The sequence below is a fragment of the Dipteris shenzhenensis genome, chromosome 29, assembly GCF_047967505.1.
Source record: "Dipteris shenzhenensis isolate YYH24624 ecotype China chromosome 29, Dip_SZ_1.0, whole genome shotgun sequence".
Classification (NCBI taxonomy): domain Eukaryota; kingdom Viridiplantae; phylum Streptophyta; class Polypodiopsida; order Gleicheniales; family Dipteridaceae; genus Dipteris; species Dipteris shenzhenensis.
This window is the reverse complement of record NC_141624.1, coordinates 17,251,197-17,273,332: the sequence shown is the minus strand read 5'-3', so window position 1 is coordinate 17,273,332 and position 22,136 is coordinate 17,251,197. Positions and strand designations below refer to the sequence as shown.

The following is a 22,136-nucleotide window of genomic DNA, read 5'->3' as shown; positions in this document are numbered from 1 at the left end:
GACATCAACCCAAATCTCCCATGTCGATAGACGAGCATATGAGCTTAGAGCGCATTCCCGCGATGCATCGGAGATGCAGGATGTGCACTATGTTCTTTGGATTACAGAATGGTCAATGCGGGAACATCCTCTTAGAGTAGCTCCCTGCGCCTACTAGTGGAGCTCTCCCATCCCCTCTCGCAAGCCATTGTCACTGCTCCATGCAGCTCTAGGCCAGCCTTGTGGCTCCGACCCATCAGCACAGCTCCAACCCAGCATCCACAAATTGCAGGATTCTAGCCCAGCATTGGAATGCTAGACTAAGAGATCCGGTGATTATTTTAGCTATCAAGCTCCATGAATGCATGGCACGTTGATCCCAGGCCGTGCCCTTTGGGTAGGCCTGGAACTGGAGGGTTCCAGAATAGGAATCCTCAACATTTATGCTCCCACAGACCTCCGTTGCAGAGCCACCTTCTGGAGGACAGTCACAGGGATTCTCCCAGACATGGATTCCTGGATTGTTGGAGGTGACTTCAACAATCTGGAGACCTTGGAGGACCAGCAGGGCAGAGGACTAGAGTTTACAGGTATGTCTCAGGCAGAGCAGTCCGCTTGGGACTCATTTATCTTCGCGACAAGAGGTAGGGACAGTTGGAGAGACCCGTCCTTCCGTCAGCACGGGAGCTTGGACTTCTCGTGGGGCTTCCGCAGGGAAGGAGGCAGACTCCTGGAGAGGCTGGATAGATTTTATGTCAGTGATTGGGCCATCAGCAGAGGCGGTCAGGCGGGTATAGTTCCAGGGACGACACTTTCTGACCATGCGCCTGTGCTCTTATCATTAGACTCGGCAGTTCAGGCCCTTCCCCCCCGTTCATGCCGGATTCCCGACTCCATTTTCTCGAGGGAGGACGTGCGCAGCAGTATCGGCAGTCTATGGGACAGAGATTGGGGCGAGTGCGTGGATCTGGTTGATTCGGTGGCGCAGGCTTTGCAGGAGTCCAGCTAGATTTGCCAGCTCGCAGTCCTACACGTTCGACAGGAGTGGTGGGGCAGAGAGAGAGCTCTTCGGACGGACCTCGCTTCCATTCAGCGACTCCAGTAGGCAGCCCCGAGCTTGGAGGAGCTTCGGATCCAAGCCCTTCGAGCCAGAGCCCTTCTTGAGGAGACCCTCCAGCGCCGTTCAGAGTTTTCCTATCATGCCTCTCTCTCTTTCTGGGCTCGGAAGGGCGACCGGATGTGCAGGGAGTTCTTCAGGACGCATGGCCAGAGAGCAGCAGCAGGTGATCAGCTTCGGAGTCTTAGGACAGCGGAGGGGCACATTGTTACTGATCCGGGTGAGGTCTTGGGGTTGGCTACCGACTTCTACAGGACTCTTTTCCAGCACGAGCCGCTTGCCCCTCGCACTCGACGCTCCCATGAGGAGGTGTGGAGGCACATTCCATCCCTGGTCCAGCCCAGCATGTAGGCGACGTTGTTGGCACCGTTCACTACGGACGAGATGTTGGAGGCCTTGATGGCCATCGACGGGCAGAAATGCCCGGGCGAGGATGGGCTATCCTGAGCATTCTTCACCTCCTTCTGGGATCAGATCCATCAGCCCCTCCTAGCAGCTCTTCAGAGGATTTTCAGCAGCGGTTATATGCCAGAGAGCCTCTCCTCGGGACTGATTTGCCTCATCCCGAAGGGAGGAGATCGACAGGAGATCCGTCAGTGGCACTCGATCACCCTCCTCACCACTGCCTACAAAATCCTTGCCAAGATGATCAGCGCCAGAGTTCGGCCTCTACTTCCAGACCTCATTCATGACACTAAGACAAGCTTTGTCCAGGATCGCAGTATCCTGGATAATGTCTTCACCTTCTCAGAGGCGGTGGAGTGGGCTCAGCACAGTGGGTCACACCTAGCCATCCTACTTCTCGACTTTGAGAAGGCCTACGATCGAGTGGACTGGTCCTTTCTGGAGGGGACTCTAGAGCGACTAGGTTTCCCAACAGGATGGATTCAGGGTATTTCAGCGTTGTACAGGACAGCTTCCAGCAGGGTCATCATTGGCGGCAGGATGGGTGAGCGTTTTCGTTTGGAGAGATCAGTGCGTCAGGGCTGCCCCCTTGCTCCTTACCTGTTTCTATTCTTCGCTGAGGCTATGACATACTACCTTCGGGCGAGGTCTACTAGGATCAGGGGTGTTCGCCTTCCACTCCGGGAGGACACGGAGCTCCTGGACTCGGAGTACGCGGATGACACAGCACTGTATGTCCAGGATGATGAGATGATATTGGAGAGGGTGAGGATGGCCCTAGAGGTCTTCTGTTCGGCAACCGGTGCGAAAATCAACTGGAACAAATCAATTGGTTTTCTCACAAACCCCGGGGCGTGCTCTCAGTGGGGGAGGTTTTTGGGTTTCAGGTGGATCCCGCGGGGACAGACAGCTAGATATCTCGGTTTTCAGGTCGGCCTGGATATCACGCCAGCTCAGCAGTTTCTCCCGGTGCTAGATTCCATTCGACGGAAGCTGGCTTTCTGGAGCATTGCTAAGCTCTCCCTTGCAGGTCGTGCCCTGGTAGTCAACTAGGTCCTCCTAGCCACGGCTTGGTATGTGGCTTCCTGTTGGTGTTTCTCGAGATCCAGCGTGGCACAGCTTAGGAGGTTGGTTCGGAACTTCCTATGGTCCGGGGAGGATGGCCTCAGAGATACCAGAGCCAGGGTTGCTTGGCAGACAGTCATTCTTCCGCAGGCTGAGCGTGGCCTGGGGGTCATCGATCCAGAGCTTCAGAGTCAGGCCCTGTTGGGCAAGCTAGTTATCCGCGGTTTGACCCCGGGGGGGCAAACGTGGAAGATGTTACTTCAGCAGGGGGTCGGTTCTTGTGTCCCGCGCCGAGGTGGAGAGTGGCTACCGTCCCTCAGGTGGATCTTCACTTCCGCCCCGCTCACTCAGCCCCGCTCTCCACTCATTCGTAGCCTCCTCATGGTTTAGAGGCGGCTTCGCCTCAGTCTCATACAGTCCCCTCCTAGTTGTCAGGAGGAGATCGATCGCCAGCCGCTTATCTGGAATGATCAGGTCAGAGATGCCGAGGGCCTTCAGTTGGGAGAGAGATCACACATCAGATGGGATGGCTGGATGCGGGGGCCAGCCCGATCCCTTCGAGTTTGGAGGGACACGTACAGACATCTGGAGACGGCTGATCTTGCAGACGCAGCTAGAGGTGCTCGTGGAGACCAGGCGAGACGTATGGAGATCGACGGCGCGATTCCAGCTGATTGGTTGGTTCCACCCGAGCTTCAGATCCTCATGCCTGGTGATGACCGTTGGCTGGGACAGTTCACCCCCCATGGCATCCCACTGGTGGTCGTAGGGCGGATGGACGACTCCTCTATTTCCTTCTTCGCGGTTATGGGGGATGGCCGACTCAGGAGAGAGGATGTGCTCATCGACCCCCTACTCCCATGGCAGAGGGTTCGGGTCGTAGGCCTCATGGGGAAGGTTTGGCGGACCGATCCTAGCATAGAGCAGGATCAGCTGCAGCTTTGGCGACTCTGGCTCTGGGAGGGGCGGGCCTTGTCAGAGCTTGATTGGGACCCAGGAGAGTGGAGATGGCCAGAGATTGTGACAGGTCAGGGGCCGACCTCTTTCTTTGCCTACAGCATGTCATTGGGCAGGCGAGTTCTCGGGAGGATGCAGAGCCGCCCTCCCACCCAGCGGCCCAGTTGGTATGCACAAGGTATCTCCAGGTTCTTTTTGTAGGCCTTCTGGAAGGCCTTGTGGGAGAGCTGGCGGCCGCGGAAGATCCCCTACTTCCTGTGGCTTCTTGCCCACAAAGGTCTTCCAGTGGGGAGCTGGTTGCGGCAGATAGGCCAGGACAGACGTTGTCAGATCTGTCATGAGGACGAGGAGTCACCAAAACACTGCCTATGGAGTTGCACTCGCGCCCAGGAAGTGTGGAGGTGGACTTTCGGGATCCTTACTCGTGCAGCACCGGAGCTAGGATTGATCACTTGGGGCGTGTTCTGCTTGTGCAGCACCGCACCTGGTTTTCATCACTTATTCGAGGCATGTCAGTAGGACCCCACATTCCTTATCACACAGGGGACATGGGGGCTGCTCAAGAGCATCCCGCCGCACTTGGCAGAGGCTAGCCCAGGAGCTCAGGAGAGGCAGCCAGTCTGGGAGATTATTAGCAGCATCGCAGGATGGCACATTTGGACCTCGCACTGCGCGCAGATCCTTGGTGGCACCTCCTTATCGACTGCGCAGATCATGACTGACATCTAGAGTGAGATTATACACACCCTCAGAGGCCAATGGGAATAGATACAGGGGGACTCCCGGGCTGGTCGGGAGAAGCGGAGACGTTTCCTCCGGGTTTGGGACACACAGGGCCTCTTCTTCGAGCAGGCTTCGCAGGGCCTTCAGTGGCGCTACTCACCACCTCTCTGGCTGTTCATTCACACTCGCCTGATCCCTCTGTGAGAGAGAACTTTACTTTTTGTTACCTTTTGGGTTGTGTCCGATTTGTGAACGCAGCCCGTCAGCTGCAATGCTGACCTCTTGTATCTTGTTTTCGAAGTAATATAATTAGCACTGTTTTTTTGCCCAAAAAAAAAAAAAAAAAATCAAGCTCCATGAATGCTGCACTCTTTCACATGAAGGCGGTGGGAGCCGGTGAAGCCTATTCAAAGCTTCCTAGTGGAGCGACTTCGAGACACATGAGGACACACTTTTAGCACTACCCATTTAGCAAGGAGGTGGCAACTCCCCATGCACTAGCACAGGGCGCAGGGAGTTGCTCTTATCATCTGAGTGGCAGCTCAAGCAGTTTGGGCACCTGAGCTAGTTGCTCATGTTCAATCCCCTCGAACACCAATTTCAATCCCCTAGAATGCCAAATGTCACACAAGCAATTTGGGCATTTGCCCACCCGAGCTAGCTACCCATGTTCAACTAATCATTTTGCATTGAAAATTTTCAAGGTTTTATTGAAATTTTGTAGGCTTTCAACAACAATATAACTAAAATGCCTTGAGATTTTTTATTTTCAAATATGAAGGTTAATTTTCAAGTTTTTCCATTCACCTGACATTAAACCTTGGTTTTTTGTGAACCTTCCCACATCAGGGAAATGAGAATTCCTAGTATTTGCGTGAGCCCACAACTATGCGGGTAAATAGGATCTAGAAAAGCCCTTAATGTTCCTGCATGTCTAGATGAGCCTCATGAAGCCCTGCATGAAAGACTATGGCCAGAGAAGAATTAATGAAATCTTTCGAAGGAAACACATGTAAAAAATTTTAAAGATAATTTAGACATGTCCCTAATGTATACAAGCTTCTTTATATGGAGGGTAAAAAGTCAACTCGTTATCACCATTTTCTTAACTTTAGCAAGAGCTTCTCTTGCTTCAAAGACAAAAGATGGGGGAAGGGGAACCGGAAAGAATGAAGGATGGGAAGGCGAAACCAAACCCCTTATCTGTGAATATCATGAAATCACTCAATAAAACCGGATAATCGGGGCAATATACATCTAGACCCCCAATTCTCTGTGCATCACAAAGAAAAAGCGGATGCCTGAGGTTTCAGAGCGGCCGGGGCTTCAGAGCGATTGCCTGCAGCCCAACAAACAAGGCAAAATTTTTGCAAGCACCCACTTTTGTTGCATTTTGCAAACTTATATTGTAGAAATCGACTCCCCATGGAAATGTACTATTATACATTAGAAGGTCACTTGACATCGTGAAAGGAGGAGAAATAAGGGTGATCATTGGGGCTCGATTTCCCTTTGTTGCAACAAATGGGTTTCGAGTTCTCACCAAAGTCTCCCATTTTGTAGCCTAAAACCATGCAATTACTTCAATTGTTCCTATTCCTTGTTTTTGCAACTTGAATCACCTCCCATGGTGCATAACCACTAAAAAGAATAATGTGAGCTCAGCACAGTGGAATGGACCTGCTTTGCAACTGGTAGTTCCATGTGGCTATACCCTCTTTGCTCATCGCTACTTGCTTCTCCCAACTTTCCTTCTTAATCTAGATAGACAACAAAAATGATAAGGCGAAAATAGGAAAATTGGTGGTGCTATCACATCAATGATAGCAATCACTGTACCATTCTCATTCAATATTCTAATCAACACACAAGAAAATAAAGAGCCATCAAGATGTGGATGAGCAAGGTAAGAAAAAAAATAAAGAGATTGTACTTGATTAACAATAGATATAGAGCATGTGGAAGATGCAAAGATATTACAAAATGTGGAAAATCCTCAAGATAGAACAGACAAAACTGATGGAGCTAATCATTAAGTGTGTCAAACTAACCTATCTACCTATGGAGCAAAAGGACACAAAAGACAAATTCCATAAAAACAACATGGTATTTACAACTCTAAGGACATGGTTGACAAAAAGCTTGGGGTATACAAGGAGCCTCCAAAATATGATTAACAAAACAAAGGAGCACAAAAGGGTGACGAAATGAAAGCCTTGGGGTGAAGGATCTTCTATAACTAGAAAATATAAATGCGTCAAGCTGAAGACAATTGAATTTCCATAAAGAAATCATAAAATGAGAACATTCTCTGCCTGTGGGGATCTAGAGTTTGAAATGCTATCAGCATTTTATATGAATGATGAAACTCTTTTTTTGAATTAATGACCGAATGAAGAAGGTGCTCAAGAGTTTCTAGTGGTTGAGTTGGTTCTTCTATTGGTGATGTGGCTATAATTGATTTATTTTGTATTTTCACTAGTGGGAGCATGGTTGCTTCTATTTATGGGATGGATGTTGTGTCTTCTAGTGGTATAATTGTTGATGCTATCAATCTATTGAAAGGTTTGGGTAGCATCTTATCTATTGAAGTAAGTGGTATAGGTTGTGATGTTGTGAAACGAATACAAATTTAATTCTATATGTGCTTCTAATCAAGATCGTGCGAAGAAGACAATAAGGATGAACGTACAACGGGAAGATGAATGTGGTCTTCTTGAAGGGATCTTGTAACTTTCTCTAGTTACTATTGAAGTCTCGTACATTTTATCAAGAAAAACTTTTTAGAAAAACTTTCTTAGGTTTTGTTGTTTTTCTAGTAGTTTTGACAATTTTGAGCCTTCTAGAATTTTTGTTAAAAGGTGATTGTATGCATCACCTTTCCCTTTCAAGGTAGTACTATTGTCTAACAAAACCTATGCCCATACACAATTAAACCAACATATAATGAACCCAGCTAACTAGAAAAGAACTATTGCTTTTTTTTCAAATCTTGTCCATCTATTAAACAATGATGAGCTTCCATAGGTGAACCAAAGAATTTTCATCAGCATTTCGTGAGCCTCACACAACATTTGCAAACTCCCATGTCGTGTTCAATAATTGGTACATTAGTGCAATAATGCAACTTTGTGAGATCCTACCTAGAAGCATTGGTGGTGGTGGCTCTTGAATGAAAGAGCATTGTGTTGCTTGCTTGGTCCTTGTTTGAGGTTGACAAGGGCTAATCTCTCAATCTATGCATGGTGCATGGCTTTGTTTTCCAAAGGTCTATTTGAACATGGCACCAGTTACGAGCAATCCTTTTGACAAATGGAAAAGACCTTGTATTCAAACCCACACCCATACAATTCTCTCCATCACACCTATAGATTCTCTCTATGATACCAAGAGCATGTATCAACAAGGCATGCCTTACAATTGATAAATAAAAAAGGCATGCCGTACAATTAATGAATAATAGTGTGCTTGATATGCATGGGCATTGACTTTGTCTTCATTGAGCCAGTGATGACTTTAGCAGGGCTTTAGCATCAACATTCACAAATTGATGCAAAAGTCATGCAAGTAGGATCTCAACTCATGCATGAAAGTTCAATCAATCATATAGCTTCAATGTTTATGGAAAACCTTGGATGGAATAGTAATTCGGAAGCAACTATCATTGACAGTGATGGCTCTGATGGACCATGCGACCTAGAGACAGAGGCTAAAAAATCCTCAATTGGAGACCATGTCTTTTACAATGATTTAGCCATTCTACATGCCCTCATGGATGTTGAGTTGCCTAGAGTCGAACCTCCAAAGTTACATAATAGCAGGAGATCTCGAAAGAAAGCCGAAGGTGGGAAATGACACAGAGCCAATGCTGAGTAGTACAATGAGTTTGAAAGAATCCAACAAGAGTGCATGTATGCACAAAAGCACTGGCTTCTGCTTATGAGGCTCTATCAATTAAGGCTCTATCGAAAAAGAAATTTAAGGACAATTTTTGCATCCATGCAGTTGAAAAATGCAAGGTTACTTCAAAGCAGATAGCCTCTACTTAACCTTGAGAGACCCGCTTATTGTCACTGGTAGCTCTCTATATTTCAAAGTTTCTTTTTTTGTCATGGAGCACATAACTACAATCTTAAACGAAAACTTGGATCCTGCCATTTGATGAAAATATCATAAAGAGAAAAAAAAGAACGAAAAAAAATATAAACATGAGACATGACACAGGGTCCATCAAGACCCGATCCTCCCTATAATCTTGCTCTTAGATGCACTTTATAGCTGCATTGTCTATTTCCCCCAAGTTTTGAATGATCATTGAACTTTCTCTTGTACCAATCACTATTGGGTTGTTTTGAGCTCTATATTTGCATGTTTTGAAACTTGAACTGGGGTTTCTTATTGAATAAAGCTTAGTTGCAGGAAGACTATGTTGCTTGGGTATGTGATCAGGGTGCATATGCCCGTAGTGGCCAGAAGTATTCTGCACAGTCTATACTATTCATGCACGAGGTACTGTGAGTCTTCCCTCTGTCAGCCAAGCTAACTATTTTCCACATTGAAATCATTGCGGCGGCAGGATCATATACTACAAAATTCATTATTGCAGATGTACTAGGCTCCATAACACAAACTCTCCTTTTCTCGAGCCAATGTTTGTGGTTATGCTTACCTAAAGCCATGTTGCATCACATAGTAGTTGAATATCAACAGAATAGCAAGCTTAGCATATGGGACTTTTCGTAAGAATTTTAGAGCACATCTTAAGGTTTAGGAGCACGTTTTAAAGATGTAAAGTGCCACTATTGTACTATATATTGTACTATATAGTTCTACCAGTGTAATGTATACAAATGTCTTAATGAAATAACTCTATGCAAAATTGTAATTTGAACAACTTTGTGAACAAGTTGAGCAGCCTTGCAAAGTGCAGGAAGCTTGAATATCTTACAGTTGATCCAGTTCTTACGGTGAGTTGTATGCATGCCATTTTTAGTTTTATTTGCAAAAAAACTATCGAATCTGGGTGCATCTAGCTGGAGAGCTCTGTTTTCTTTGATGGAAACCTGGTATGCAACTTCCACATCTTCAATGAAAACCACCATGCAAGAAGCACATCAGGTAGGAAAATAGGTACATGCGAAAAAGATCTAGATTTCAAAGCAGCTAGTCTTGAACTCTATCACAAATACATCTTTTATTTTCTTGTGCTCAAAGTGCTCAACAAATGATCACATGACACACAGGTACATATAAGAGCTTTTATGATGTAAAGCTATCTGTAATCCTGAAAATGATTATTATACAAATTCCCAATCTCATCAATAGTCAGACAAGAAACTATGATGAATGTTGAGTGCAACTTTGATGTATAGGGGAGACGACTCTTTCTAATGGCATAGCTTGTCCCAATGGCCAAATAATTAACATGTTGTATGATTCTCCACGCCTTGCCAATTTCTAAGGAAGGACACATGTTAGAGAACGTCTTGTCTAGACTAGACATAACATCACACGTCACTGCCATTTAGATATATTTATTTTCAAATGTTTATCACTAGATCTAGTGGATATTACCTTTAAGAACTATATGAAAACCGAGAAGCAAATAAGAAACCATACTTGCTAAACCTTATAAAGTGCAAGCCCAGTGTGGCTATATTCACCAAGCCTTATAAGTAACCCATAGACCTCCCATTAGATGCATGCCATTCGGGTTATGAAAGCTAGACCTTCTCATGGACACCTACTTGGATGCACGTCCTAACCCAAGCTAAGATGCCCACACTATGCTATATTTCACCCAAGTTAGGTACAATCCAACCATGGTTAGCTTAGGACATCATGGTTGACTTTCGATAGCTTTATCCTTTTGATTTATGATATGCATGACATTATGATACACATGATGCCATGGCTACATATGTGCCAAGTTTCTTAGTCTTCACTCTTCTCTTTTGCTATGAATTATGCATGATTTTAATGAGTCTTCCTGTGACAAGACATTTTATGTGACGTTCATGGCTAGCTTTAACTTTCAATGATTTGGGTTCCATAGATATGGTATGAAAGGCATGGAAGAAGAGAAGGGATTGCCCTTCTTCCCTTGGGAACTTCTATATGCTGAGATGGCCTTGAGGGCCTCCAAAAGCTCCAAGGGGGTCTCTACCTCATCATCACATGTGAGGGACCATTGAAGCGATGTGTGTCTACAGCTCCCTCATGGCTCGTATCTGTGCGATCTCCTCGTTTACTTGGAAAAGTTGCCTATAGAAAATAATGGACAACTCTACAACATACTAGCTATCCAAGTGAAGCCCAACATCCCTGCTTTTGGTAAAGGCATTTCTGCTTCAGATGCTTGGGCTTTAGATGTTAAGGACACTCAAAAAATTCTGAAGATAGCTAGAAAAAACAGAGCCAAGGTAAGGGCTCAGTCTAGGAAAATGGCAGTTGACAACACTTAGAGATTTCCCAAAAATTCTAGGAAAGTGAGAGCTAAATTAGAGCCAAGATAATGGACCAAAATCAAAACAACAATAAATTTGGAAATTCTGGATAGGTAAGGAGACAATGGAGCCCAGGAGGATCTTATCAAAAGGAAGGAAGGGACCTCAGGTGTCAAGAGCTAATTAGGCTTGATGGGACCTAAGATTAGGCTTAATGAGACCAAGGTATAATTTTAGATACTAGTTGGCAGGGAATATCGATAGGCTCAAAGGAAACCTTCAACCTTATTAGAAGGAAGAGAACTAATGAGGAAAGTTTTTGATAAAAAAGAGAGATACTACCCATGCCTCTAATCTCCTCTAGTGCTAAGGAGAACATGCAGATAATCTAGTAGCATTTTCATGACTTGCTCTCTACATCTATTGTCCCAAATGAGGTAGTGCAAAGGGCAAGAAGCTGGGTAAATAACAATCCATAACTTGATGGTTTCTTTAAGGAAAATCCATTTACCCTTGATAAACTTAAAGGGGTAGTACATGTTATGGTTGAGGGCAAGCTGAGGGCATGTTGAGGGCAAGACATGAAGGGAACATGGCCTCCCAATTTAATTTTACAAGACCTTTGGGATCTGGGAGGCCCCTTCCTTGTGTTGGTGTGGAAAGAAAGCTTAACAAATGAGTATCTTACCCTTCATGTTCATGGAGGAATTATCACGCTTGTTCCTAAAGAAGGATGCAAGGAGAAACTCAAGAATTGGAGAGCCCTCACTATGCTAATCCATGGTTTCAAGGATTTTGCAAAGTCTTTCTCTCTCTAAATATAGAAAAGGATGGACATTGTCTCCTCCAAGAATATATAAAGGGTAGACACCTCTTGGAAGGAATTGTCAATATCTAGGAGGGATGTGACTCGGTATGCAAAGAGAACAAAGCAAGTCATCTGCTTTTTGAAAGTGGACTTTGACAAAGGATTTAATAGGCTAGAGTGGGACTTTCTCATCCAATCTCTGTAGAACATGGGACTAGCCCCTCTTTTGTTTCTTATGTCAAGTTGTAGCTTGCCAATGCTACGACTGCAACGATTTGTGTGAATGGTGAGATGAGCACAAAAGGTCTATAAGATAGGGTTTCCCCTTATCCCCTCTTCTCTATGCTATAGCTTGATTCCCTGGGCCGGCTCCCATACAATTAGGTAAAGGAAGGCACAATCAAGGGAATAGAGCTACCCTCTCAAAAGGAATTGTGGTGTTAGTAATTTGCAAATGATGCAATTTGTGTAGGGCTAGCTCCTATACAATTAGGTGAAGGAAGGCACAATCAAGGGAATAGAGCTACCCTCTCAAAAGGAATTGTGGTGTTAGCAATTTGCAAATGATGCAAAACATACTCCTACATTATTCGAGAGATTGTTTAGAGGGTGATAAACTACGTGGACACTTTTTGCATGGCTAAATCTGGGTCCATCATAAACCATTCCAAAACAGGTTATGCCACCCTAAGGGGCAAAGAGCAGGGAGTTAAATAACTTGGAATGCCACAGAATCCACAAGGGCTCTTCTAGGCATACCAATGAGCTTTGACATCACCATCAAACAAAGGTGGGACTGGTTTCTTAATAGGTTAAAAAGCTAGACAAATGGAGGGGATACTAGGCGTTTGGCAAGAAGAAGGCTGATCCTAAATTATTGCATAGATCCCATAGCCATATTCTAGATGGGCTCCTTCCAATACTAGACTAGACAAGTTTATTACACTTTTTAGATCCTTCCAGTGGGGAGGAGAAACTAGAGTTCAAAAGTAATATGGGCCTTCTGCATAAAACCAAAGGAGGAAGGAGGCTTAGGGGTGGTAGATATAGAAACTTTCAGCCTTCTGGATTATTAAAGAAATCCTCAACCCTGAGTGTGATTGTGCACACCTGCTGCTAAGAAATCTAGATTGATTTAGTCCCATCAAAGCTCCTAAATGGATGAGGTTCCTATCCTCTCAGCCTTGTGCAACCTAAGCCATGCAGGTGCAAAGGCAGTCCATTGTGGTAGTCCCTATGAAAGTCTTTGAGGAGATAAAATTGTCTTCTCAGGCAAGGGTGCTTTTATTGCCCTTGACTCCATGTGGGTTTAGGAAATGTTCAAAGACAAAGCTCTCAGTGACAATGATTTTGTTGAAACCAATCTATATTCAAGAAAGGACTCCAAAGTTGGGGGCAAGTGTGGAGCAAAGTGAACTTGAGGTGGAAAACTTGGCCAGAGATTAGGAGGGAGTTTGCATTATCAAATTAGTTTCAAGACCTTATCATGGCTAGGATGGACCTATGGAATGGGGATACCCAATGGAAAGGAGGCACCTCTGTTGCATACAAGATGGAAGCTTAGCTAGGTAGGTAGCCCCCATTTTTCGCCATACTCATACCTTCATTTACCATTGAGGAGGTCTTCAAAATCCTTAATTCTAGACTGAAACTCTTGGACAGCAAAGCTTGTTGTTGGAAAGCCAAATTTTGCAAAATATGGACTAAGTCCATTACAGAAAAGATGTCCACTTTTATTTGGCTAATTCTTCACATGGATGTTTGGACTAATGCTAGAGGGTTTGCCATTGGGAAAGGAGATGTCAATTGCAAGAAATGCCTAGGGGTAGATGGAATTTACAAGAAATGCCCAGGGGTTAAAGATGATATATTTCACCTGTTGTTTTCTTTTTGGGCAAAATATTGTTTATATTAATAGAAAATTTATACAATAAAGTTCCATACATCTTGTAGAGTCTAGAGGAGTCTCAACAAGTGAAATCTTGTAGCAAAAATATACAAAACCCTATAGCAAACATAAGTGATATCTATGCCACAACCAATAGGGAAATTGGGAACCAAAAAGGCTTCATGGGCTTTCTTCTTTGACTGGAAACAGAGGGAAGATGGCTTGATTCTTAAGGCTCTCAATAATATCTCCAAGAGAAGATGGTCTTTTTGTACAAGACCAAAAATTGAGGGAGGACTGGGGTAGTTGACATCCAACAAGCAGCTTACAAACTTGGGTAATTGACATCCAACAAGCAACTTACAAACTTGGGTGATCAAAGAAATTTTGTAACTTGATTGGGAAATGGAAAAATTATCCAAGACTCTCTGCTATTTGTATTCTCCGGAAATTGAGCATGGTGTTCAAACTTTCAAACCAGGTTCAAGGGTCGATTATGATTAAAATTCACCTCAAAAGGAGCGTTGGGTGTTCTCGTCTCCTTCCTATCCCAACTCTACATAGTGACATAGAGGATATTGTTAGAACCCTTAAGCTCAGGTGGAAAATAGCAAATAATAAATTCAATTGAGAAGAAAATTCCAAAAAAATTCCACCCTGCTTTGGCTTATCCTTCTCAAGGCAGTCTAGACTAAGTGCGGAAGTAAAAGACTTGTTTGTCACTTGACTTGGTGCTAGAAAGTTAAATTGGATTTTTTTTTGGCTAGGTGACTCTCTCACAATGCCTTTATTTGGATTAATCCTTTTCAATTAAAATGATGCTTTATGCAAGAGAACTGGAACATTACAGATCCTTCAATAGCTATAGTTTTTCACCTATTTATTACATGCTCTCAGGCAAAAAAAGTATGGAAATTGATGCAGATGGTTGCAACCATGGGAGTGTCTAAATTGGAAAGCCATTTTTCTAGGAGATGCCTTAAAAGCCAAGTAGGATATTGGGGTTCTAATCAAAGCCCATGCTATTTGGAACATATAAATAGCTAGGAATAGCTTTGAATCCAACCAGGTGGATACAAATCTAAAATGGTTTTCTTGTCTTGGTGGGATAAGAACAAAAATGACTCGACAAGGCCACAAACAATTATAGTGAGGCTCATGACTAGTTGAATGGAAAGCTTGATGCCCATGCCTACAAGTACCAAAGTGGACTCCATCCTGTTGTTCCTGATGTACCTTATGCTAGTCATGTACCTAATGCTACTCGTGTACTATCTGCTTCCAATGTACCTGCTCTGCTACTAATGTGCTTGCTACTTCCCATGTACCTATTACTTCTCTTGTGCCTATTTCTACTCAAGTTAAAGAGGAACCAATGTGAAGGAACTCATTTCTCTCAAAAGGTCAAATGTGCTGAGTAGAGATGCTATACTGTTTATTGGCTAATGAAGGATGTTTTTTTCTTAATAGCCACCTTGGGCATTTTTTCCATAGAAAGATGTATCTGGCACATAGGCTACCTTGACTACTATTTTGTTGTTTTTCCTCTTCTTGAGGTGGAAAACATAATTGTATAATGTTTTTTATATCAATACAATACAATATTTTTTTGCTTAAAAAGAAACAAGTTCCTATGGAAAGTTGTGGTCATTGCCAGAATCTCCTATGGATCAGAATGAAACTAACTTCTCTTATCCCAAAGATGTTGAAGCTAAGTTCCCATGGTCCAAGGGGTAGAGGTCTGGAAAAATTACCTAGTCATCCTATCACCATGTTGGACCCACTATGGCATAAAAGAGTAGTTGGAGAACTTTGCTCTATTGATCTCCATGACTTGAAGGTCAAGGCACATGCTTGTACCTATCTGCAAGCCATTGCAAGCTTGGGTGCTATAGTGACAATACCTTCTCTCACTACTCCTCTAAATTGTTTGTTGCTGCCTAGTTGGCCCATCCATCCTAAGGAGGCAGAGTAGAATGCTACTAAGTCTCTGCTATGGTCAGTTGTAGCTCCTCCTGTTGCAAAAAGGCATCTTGAATCCACACCCCTTTCATGATGGGGCTGCTCCAAGCAAAGTATAGTTGGCGAGTGACCTGACATCATTTCCTATTACTCCTCCCCTATGCATCACCCAATCCCCAACATAGAGTTTGTTAAGATTATATGTTGGCTAAGATGCTTGTCACTCCTCCTCTGCACATTACCCAATCCCCAACATAGAATCTATCAAGATGTTTGAGTAAGCCATCATGATGCTTGTAGCCAAATGAGTACTGGAGGTTTCCAAGGAGTACTAGAGGTTCCCAAAGACAATTAGAGGTTTCCAAGGAGTACTGGAGGTTGCGAAGGAGTCTAGATAGCTTTTCCTACCACCATGGATCCCACCACTTATGACAAAGATGAGTTGATCCTTGGCGCTACTCTCAAAAGAGGGCATTTTCAAGAAAGAGTCTCCTCCAACAATCCATGAGTCAATATCTAGGAGGCACTTAGTGAGCCACATCCAAAAGGCTGGCCTTTGGTGCCTGTAGGCTATTGTATAGACATTCAAGTGCCCTATTCTACACTCACCCATCCTCACATCAATCCACAAAAATGAGCTATACTCTTGTTTGATGATGCTTTAAACTATCATGCTGCTTTAGCCTCAACATCTAGATGACTCAAGGCATTTAATTATTGGGATTTCTCTTGGGTTCCATCCAAAAGTATCTTATTAGTCAACCAAAAAGCACAATAGCACCCATGAAAGACACAAAGCATTGGCTCTTTTCCAATGAGAAGAGCAAAAAAAGAAGCCTTTCCTGATGAACTCATAGGGTAAAGGGGCTAGTAAAGAGGCGGTTGCCTTTGAAATGTTCGCAGCCCCCCCAATAGGGAGGCAAATGGCACCCAATTTTGTACATCTATTTATCTAGTACTCCTCATTAAAAAAGATGACGTGTTTCACCATTTTTGGGATGAACAGTGCCATAGTATTGGCCCTCATGTGACTAAAACATTGGCTCTCATAGTATTCTATGCTCCTGGAAAGTTTAAAATAAAAATTAGCTCCCTATTACTACCTAATGATCGAGATAGCTTAGAATCTACATTTCGAATACATGAAGGCAATTTTTGCCATGGATAATTCCTAAAAAGTTAGCCCTCCATAGTACTGGCCCGCTTACCCTACATGAAATATCCACTCCATGATCCTAGACCATCTAGCCTTGAACTTCTTCATAGGTGGGAAAGAAGGACAAATAAGAGGGCTTACTCACGTTCAAGCTAGAGTTACAATCCTAGTAGGTGGGTTGCTAGAGCTCACAGCTCAACCATAGCAATGGAGGTGTCATTGTGCAAGTCACTGGCTACTACTGAGGAAAAAATATGTTGACCTGCTTCCACCTCCCAAGCAAGTTGGAGTCTGTCTCCTTAGACCACAAAGCCATGCTCAAATTAAAGAGTTAAATGCAAGACTAACAACAATGACCTACTCTTCTAGTGCAGCATTGAAATGCTGGGCTAGAAATGCATCAAAATCACTTGGTTGGATTGGCATTTGACTGCCAGAGATTCTTGCTTAGCAAGCCTTTCTCCCACACGGAGACGTGAAGGTTTGCTGCTAGTAGCATTGGGAGAGCAATACTGTTGGACGCGGGGAGGCCTCTAAGCCCAAGTACTCGATCTAAATTAGAAGTCGCACTCTTTATTCTTTTGGGTTAGCCTCTACGAACTAATGTATGCAAACAGACTACACAGGCAGGCAAGGGTTGACGGGAAGGGGATATATAATACAAATTAAGAACCCTGTTTCTTGTGCCTATCGGATTTCAATCGTAACATGTGCCTCTATCTCAGATAGGGTCATCGGATTTCAATCCTAACATGAAGAACCCTACTTCTTTTGCCTATCGGATACCCAATACAAGTGAAGAACCCTGCTTCTTTTGCTTATCGGATTTCAATCCTTAACACCTTGGGCGGTTTAGGCAAGGTTCCGACAAAAAAGCCTATCAGGTGCTTAACTAGTGCAAACGGACTGCATAGTCAGGTAAGGTCTGGCAAGGTCAGGCAAGAGGGCTTAATGGAGAATCAAGCAACAGTCAGATTACTTGGGCAGAGTCCAACAAGCTTCAGGAAGACTTAGCTTGCATGTGCCCCTTATTCTGATAAGTCCAACCTTAACGGATTGCAATCGGAAACCTCTCATGTGCCCGATGTAGGTAACTTCAGAGTCTGGTGAACTTCAGAGTGAAATGTGCCCATGATTCCGATACTGCTATCCGAAGCACTCATGTGCCAACCACTCCCGAGAGTTGCAAACAGCTCATGCACACATTAACTCGAGAACCGGCGCTTCTGTAAACGTTGGCCTTGGTTCAAATAATTTAAAGAGGGCTTTCAAGACAGGTTGATCGAGACATGCTAATACAAATCACGGCTGAGCTTGAGTAAATATATACGAGCCAGATGAGCCAGTGAGACAGAGCAAGAGCTAGAAACAAAAGTGCCTGTATGCATTTAGGTAGGAGTTTACGCCGCAGCATTGAAGAGCAGAAAATGTGGGGTTAATAGAGTAAGATGAGACTAGGGGAAGGTGCTAGAGCTGCAAGCAACTGTCTATGAGAATGCTGAGTAAGTTAGCTATAGAGATTGAGCTGAGCTTTGTAGCAAGCCTAGGCCAGATGGGTATCTACCCCAATAACAACCCAAGTTGCAAGGTTGGGCTTTCCTCAATTTTCAGTGATGAATGGATCCATAACCTCACATGGTAACTGTGAAAGTAATTGTATACGCAGTTACGAAGCGAGCTTGTTCCCGGTGCGTAAAGTAGAGGCCGCTCTGGTTTCACAAGGTACCATAAGCTTGGGATACTTTAAGGGTTCTTTGTCAGTTTTCTTGCTTACCGAAGAGTCTGATTGTTCTACTTCAAAATTGCAGAAAATTCAACGGAGAAGAAAAGCTTAGGGCGGAACGTATGTATAGATCTGTCCGGGGGGAGGGACGGTAACCTCAGCAAGGTGAGTCCCAGCATTATATATGAGATTGTGTTTAGGAAAATTACTTGGTGGCCAATGGACTATTCAAGCTTTCCTGGTTATAGTGTAATCCATTGTCATGGTTGTCACCGCTCGTGATCATACAGACAGGTTTGGCAAACCTGGACTTGGTTCGTAGTACCGCAATGGGCCCCTGGGAGATTAATCTTGGGTGGAGACCTAAAGCGGAGCTAGCAACATTAAAGAAAGGAACTTTCCATGAAGAGTGGGGAGACAGAGCAGTACACGTTAAGGATTCTACAAAGAATTCTGGAGCTAAAAGTACAAACTGCCAAAGGTGTTCCTTTAAGCAAGAGGTTTGCATCTTTTGTATAGGTGCATCTGAAATGCAAGGTTACTGGGTATTGGTGTGCATAGTCCTCTTATAGTGCTGCACAGTATTTGGTTGTGGTTGGGAAATGATGCAAATCAGTGATGTTTTTTGTAAATAAAAAACTTGTTGCAGGGAGTCTGTTCTTTTTTCCTTTTTGGTGCTCACCATCGCATTCCTTCCATTGTTTTCCTCATGCAGGGTGGGTGGGAAGGGGTTCTCGAGTGGCCCTTTTTTGTCCACTGAAGCTCTCAGCCATTTTTGGGGCAAGGAACAGGTTCATAATGGACTTCTGGATGGGAAACGCCCAGAGACGGAAGGAAAAGATAAAATCTTTCAGCTTTTGCAAAGATGCATTGATGAGAAAGATCTATCAGCAGGAAGGACATTATATTGTCATATGGTGGAAATTGGACTTGAGATTGACGCATTTCTAGGGACTCATCTGATACGCATGTTTGCCATGTCTGATAATTTGCCAGAAGCAAGTCTCATATTTCACAAACTTTCTGAACCGAATATTTTCTCATGGGGTGCAATTATTTTAGCACAGTCCAAGCTTGGACAAAATGAGCAAGCAATTAAGCTGTATTATCAAATGCTAAAATCAAACATGGAACCAGATAGCCACATCTATGTTGCAGTACTTAAAGCATGTGCAAGCTCAGCAGCCTTCGATTATGGCAAACAGATTCACCAACAAATAATTACGAGTGGCCTGGATTCTGATGTATTTGTTTGCAGCACTCTCATTGATACCTACGCCAAATGTGGGAGCCTTGAGGATGCACGTACATTGTTTGACAGGTTTCCCAAGCGGAATATTGTGGCATGGAGTGCACTCATTGCAGGGTATGCACAGCACAGGCAAGGGCAGGAAGCTCTCCAACTTTTTAAGAAAATGGAACAAGAGAACCTAGAGCCCAATGTAGTCACTTTTATTTCAATCTTGAAAGCTTGTTCTGATACATCAGCATTGGAAGAGGGCAGGCAAATTCATGCCCACATTGTTAAAAGTGGTTGTGAGCTGGACTTGTTTCTTGGCAGCACGCTCCTTGATATGTATAGTAAGTGTGGAAGCCTCGAGGATGCATGTCTTGTATTTGAGAAGCTGCCCAGGCAAAATGTTGTCACTTGGAATGTGTTGATTGCAGGTCATGCTCAGCACTGTAATGGTGAAGAGGCTCTTCAAGTCTTTAAGCAAATGCAAATACAGGGCGTGGAACCAAACAGGGCTACATTTCTTTGTGTTTTGAAAGCATGTTCCTGCATAGATAGCTTACAGCATGGCAGACAGATTCACAATCTTGCAATCCAAATCGGGTTAGAGTCCAACGCAGCTGTGGGGAACACCATAGTAGACATGTATGCCAAGTGTGGGAGCCTTAAGGATGCGTGCCTTGTCTTTGATACGTTACCTAGGCGAGATATTGTAACTTGGAGTGTGTTGATCGCAGGGTATGGTCAGCATGGGCACAGTCAGGAGGCTCTCCAGCTTTTTCATGCAATGCACAAAGAGGGTGTGCAACCAGATCCTGTTATGTTCGTCTCTGTCTTGAAAGTTTGTTCAAGCATTGGAGCTTTAGAGCAAGGCAGGCATATCCATGTGTACATCACTGAAAGTGGGTGTCACTCAGAGATATTTATAGGCAGCTCCCTCATTGATATGTATGCTAAATGTGGGAGCCTAGAGGATGCACATGCGGTGTTTGACAGTTTGCCCAAGCGAGATGTTGTGACATGGACTGCACTGATTACAGCATATGTACAGCACAGTGATGGTCAGGGAGCTCTCAAACTGTTTCAAGAAATGCAGGCGAGTATGGAGCCCAATTCACTCACATTTGTTTGGATCGTTAAAGCGTGTTCCACCATGGCAGCACTAGAGCAGGGAAAGGAAGTTCATGCCCACATTGTTGACAGTGGGTTAGAGTCGGATGAATTTTTGGGCAGTGCGCTTATTGACATGTATGCTAAATGTGGGAGTCTCAAGGATGCATATGCAGTCTTTAGTAGTTTACCCAAGTCAAATGTTATTACGTGGAGTGCATTGATCACAGCGTATACCCAGCATAATGATTGTGCATTGGCCCTGCAAGCTTTCAATGATATGGAGCAAGCAGGTGTAAAACCAGACGATGTGGCATTTCTTTGCCTTCTTTTGGCCTGCAGTCGGGGGGGCTTGGTCGAGAGAGGCTGCCTACACTTCAAGTTGATGATAGAGGAACATAGCATTGCACCAACAGTGGAACACTTTAACTGTATAGTGGACCTTCTTGGCCTTGCTGGATTCTTGAATGAGGCAGAAGACTTGCTTGAAACAATTCCATTTGGGCTCAATAATGTGGGATGGACCTCTATGCTCAGCTTTTGCAGCACACAAGGGAATGCGGACTTAGGAAGACGATGCTTTGACCATGCTGTTGCAATGGATTATGGAAATGCTGCTGCATATGTCCTTATGTCCAATATCTATGCTCATTCTGGAATGCATGAGAAAGCAGTGAGTGTAGAAGAGCTGAGAAAGCATGCAAATATCTTGAAGGAGCCTGCAAGCTTTTTTTGAGACAGACCAACCAGGGACAAATCTTGTCATAGAAGTGAAGCTGCAAGTATGGAATAAGGGAGGAAGGATGTGTGGAGGGCTTTGGATCCAGTGTGAAAAGACGTGGTGGGGGGAGAGTGAAAAATTGGTCTCAAATTCTGTTGGGCTGTGTACAGGTGAAGGCCTGACATGTCGAAGTGTGGTGACCACCATGTTGACATCATGGCAATATCAAAGATGGAAGCTCACAACATAGTGAAGGATGCATACCATGCCACAACAGACATCGCTTTAAGGCTGTGGTGTATGTTCTGGTCAAGATAACTGCTGAAAGAATTGATTTGCAAAAGGTTTAGGAGACTTGACATCTCCTAGTTGTCTGCATGGGATAAAAAACACACAGAGTCTTGATATATCCTACAAATATTAGTCTTGAGCATCAGAACTTGGAATTGCATTCTGTATGAACATGGCTCCATTTCTTCTTGATGGGCCAGACTCTGAGTGAGATGCTTGACCGCTTGGTTCAATTGTGGATGACGGAAGGGGGAGGAGAACAGCTGAGAGACAAGGACTGAGGCCTTGGGTTATAAGCATAGAAAGGGGGGAGAATAGCCGTGAGATGACGACTGAAGACTTGGGGGTCATTTGTATAGTAGTCACTACATCGGGTGTACAGCATAGAATAAGGCTTGCACAAACAGAGAGCTGTTCATACATTGAAAAATGCCATATTGAAAAGGCTGCAACCTTGTCCATGGGTTATGTGTATCAAGGGATGGCTGGGTGGTTGGAGGATACTGTGGATTATTCCCAGTTTGAGACACCGTAAACAGTATTATATAGTA

At 44.1% G+C, this 22,136-nt stretch overlaps 1 pseudogene across 1 annotated transcript; it reads left to right on the top strand.

The window, feature by feature from the left end:
• The first annotated feature begins 18,211 nt into the window (after positions 1 to 18,211).
• Positions 18,212 to 21,614, top strand: LOC147882508 (pentatricopeptide repeat-containing protein At2g33680-like; annotated as a pseudogene). Its single transcript, XR_015543859.1, has 4 exons — positions 18,212 to 18,228; positions 18,315 to 18,394; positions 18,520 to 18,729; positions 18,945 to 21,614. The product of XR_015543859.1 is annotated as a pentatricopeptide repeat-containing protein At2g33680-like (transcript).
• Positions 21,615 to 22,136: the final 522 nt, after the last annotated feature.